Here is a 3595-nt window from a genome sequence, read left to right on the forward strand (position 1 = left end):
ATTTCCAATAATTTTCTCTCGAACAATTATCAAATTAACCCCTAATTACTAACCTGAATTATCTCTAATCAGATTTAAGCAATTGGAGATATTACACTCTATGGAGTTTACCAAAACCTCATAAATCGCGGTAACCTATCTCTAGCGTTTGCTTAACCTATACTATTGTAGACCAACTAAGTATCATCTATTGATCTCAACTTAGTCCATTAATTCATTCAATTCTTGAGCCCTTAAAAATCAAAAGTGTTAGGCATAATAATGAAAATCAACATAAATAAATCAACACATAATCAAGAAATTGGGCTACATCTTAGCCCTAGAAAATAAAATTAGTTCATACCAAATATAAAAGAAACAATCATCTTTGTTAAAACAAAAACCATGAGTTTAAGGAGAAACAAGGAAAAACTTCTCTATGATTTTGCTCCAAAAGCTCTAGAAATTCTAATGCTAGTTTCTTTTCTTCTAAAAGTTTTTCTTTTGATCTCTCAAAAAATCCCCAAAATAATGCTAAAAGACTTCTATTTATATCTCACAAGGGTTAGGGTTTTGTTTTCCTTAATTCTACTTAGTTCAGGACTCTTAAACCTATTTTCCTAGTCAAAAAGGGAAAATAAATTTCCAGCTATTGTGACTATGCTTTGGCACTATGCTACAACATGGTTAATTCTGGACTAACATGTATAATGCCCCACTTGAGGTACGTAGTTAAGATTTGTTGTATTACTTAAATGTTCATTGATCCAGCTTCAATTGAGTTTGTATGTTGTTATTTTTGGTTGGTTGGTCTTTGGTTGAAATGGTATGTTGAGTTGGTTGAGATTTGAGGAATCTTGGTATTACAGTCTTCACCGCGGTGACATCAACTCTGTGTTGCAATGTTGGTTCTGTAATTTTTCACCGGGGCGACGAAACTTTCTTCGCCGCAGCGACAGGACGGCAGAAACGTTTCTAGAGGTTTCTAGAGAATTCTCCATAGGGACAAAATGACCATTCTACCCTTAATTAGCAGGATAAGTGGGGAGTGAAATATAAGGAAATTTCATGGAGAATAGGTTAGTGTGGGGGTGTGAGTGTAATGAATCAAATGATATAGATGGAATTTTCAAGGAAGAGTAAGGGCAAAATGGGAAAGGAGGTTATAATATGAGCTAAAAAGGGTTAAGTGTAATAAACCCTTCATTTCACCCATTTCCACCACCATTCTCATTCTCTACTTCCTTTCAATCCTCCATTCAATTTTCCAAGATTTCTAAGGAGTTTTAGGGAGCTTTTGGGGTAATTTTAGTAGAGCTTGAATCTAAAGCATCCTAAGATAAGGATTCTTGCTTTAGATGCGAGTTTGCTTATAGTTGTATTGAAGTCTTATATTGTTGTTATTGTTATTGTTATTGTTTAAAGTTATAGAGAGAAGACAAGGCAGCAAGGGAAAGGAGAAGTGTTAGAGAAGTCACTTATTCACAAAGTAAGTAAATCCAACCAAGTTGAGATTTGAAAAACAAATCTTTGAGTAGATATTGAGTGGAGATGTATGCATGTATAAATATGTATTATGCTTGTTGAGAAATTGAGTTGAGATGAGTATCTATTTTATGGTTGTTGGATACACTTCATGTATGAGAAGTGTTTTAATGTGTATTGAGAGATGGAAATTGAGATGAAGTTTGAGAGATTTTGTGTAAACCCTTTTTGGAAGTGCTTTTCTTGACTAGGACTATGGCTATATGAGGGAGTTTTCCCCCATTTTGGATGGCTAGAGAACGAAGTAGAGTAGTAATTATGGTAGAGTTTTTATATGCACATGAGTTGTTTGATGAAATGCCTAAGAGAAGTATGAGTATGATTAGTAAACCTTAATTCTTGCAACATTGTATATTGGCATTTCATAAGTGCATTAGTGAGCATGAGCCATCCATACGCATTATTTATGCACTTAAGAAGTAGCTTGAGAAATAGTAGAGAATTTGAGTATAAGCTACTTTAAGAGTAAAGAGAAAGAGAGAATGGGCACTAGAGAACAAAGAGAAAGTAGTGCTAAACGAAAGGACATAGTAGGTTGTGCGATGGGGAACCTATGAGTAATGGGTAGAGTATTCCCGCATGTACGCCGCATTGAGAGAGCGGCATGAGTATGAGAAAGAGAAGTGGTGTAGCCCGTGAGAGTACATGCGGATGAGGGCTATACCCGAGAGAGAGATTATATACTCACATGGCCAAGGGTTCCGAATCCATGCATAACCGAGTCTGATCGGCTAGAACAAGTAGAAGACACGTAGAGCAGGAGCGAGTCCTAGCCGTGCCTCTGATAAGATGAGTCCATGACTTACTAAAGAGAGTTATTAGAAAAGAGTTATGAGAAAGAGAAAATAGAGAGAAGTATAAGAGAAAGAGTAAATGAGCATTGTAAGGAAAGAATTAGAGAGAGAGTTACGGGGTTAGATGAGTAGAGGATTTGCTTACTAAGCATTGTTTTAGTGCTCACCCCGTTGTTTCCTATATTTTACATGATCTAGGTGAGGACACGGTTGGATGGGCGTCGGTAAGCGAAGGGAAATGCCAACATTGTCCACCTTGTTTTTGATAGTTTTGTACATGATATGAATTTTGTATAAAGAATGTATATGTTTAATGAAAGAAAAATGTGGGCCCAACTTTTTATACTATTTTATATGTATTTTATTATGTATATTTTTTATGAGTATTTGAGTAGAAAGCGACTATTACATAACAGCACAGTGCTACGACATGGTGATAAATTCCTCTTCTTCAGTTCATGTAACATCTCACTGAAAACTAGTACAATGCATGCATAATAACAATGTAAAATTGGGCCCAAAGTTTTCTTTTCATTTCAATTCATATGTCTTTTATACACAAAGAGTACTGTTTACAAAAATGCATTTTAAAAGACAAAACAGGGGAAACAGTGTAGCTATTGCTCCTCGCTTGCCAACGCCCCTCCGACTGCATCAACACCTAGATCCTGCATCCACAAAGGAAAATAACGGGGTGAGCACAAAATAATGCTCAGTAAGTAAAACCCTCTATCTGTCTGTCCCCGTATGTATCATACGTAATTATTTCCTTTTACTATTTCTGTTTCTATATCTGTTTCTACTAAACATCATGGCCTCATCTTACCGGAGGTACGGCCGGATGGCGTTCACACAGCACCATCTCACTCTCCATGATTATCGGGTGGAATTCACACAGTACCAACCCGTTCTTAGTGACTACCGAGTGGGGATCACAAAGCACTTACTCGGTTTTCCTAACTATCGGGTGGAGATCACCTAGCACCTACCCGTTTCTCATGACTCTTGGGTAACGATCACCAAGCATTAACCCGTCTCTAGTCACTGTCGGGTGATGATCACAAAGCATCAACCCGCTTCTACTAAATGTTGGATGATGATCACAAAGCATCAACCCACTTATCTAACAACTAACCGGGTAGTGGTCACAAAGCATCTACCCATTTCTACTACTCATCGGGTGACGATCACAAAGCATCGACCCATCTCTAAGGGCTATTCGGGTGGTGATCACAAAGCATCAACCCGATTCCCATAACTGTCGGGTGATGATCACA

The sequence above is a fragment of the Pistacia vera genome, unplaced genomic scaffold (assembly GCF_008641045.1).
Source record: "Pistacia vera cultivar Batoury unplaced genomic scaffold, PisVer_v2 Contig647, whole genome shotgun sequence".
NCBI lineage: Eukaryota > Viridiplantae > Streptophyta > Magnoliopsida > Sapindales > Anacardiaceae > Pistacia > Pistacia vera.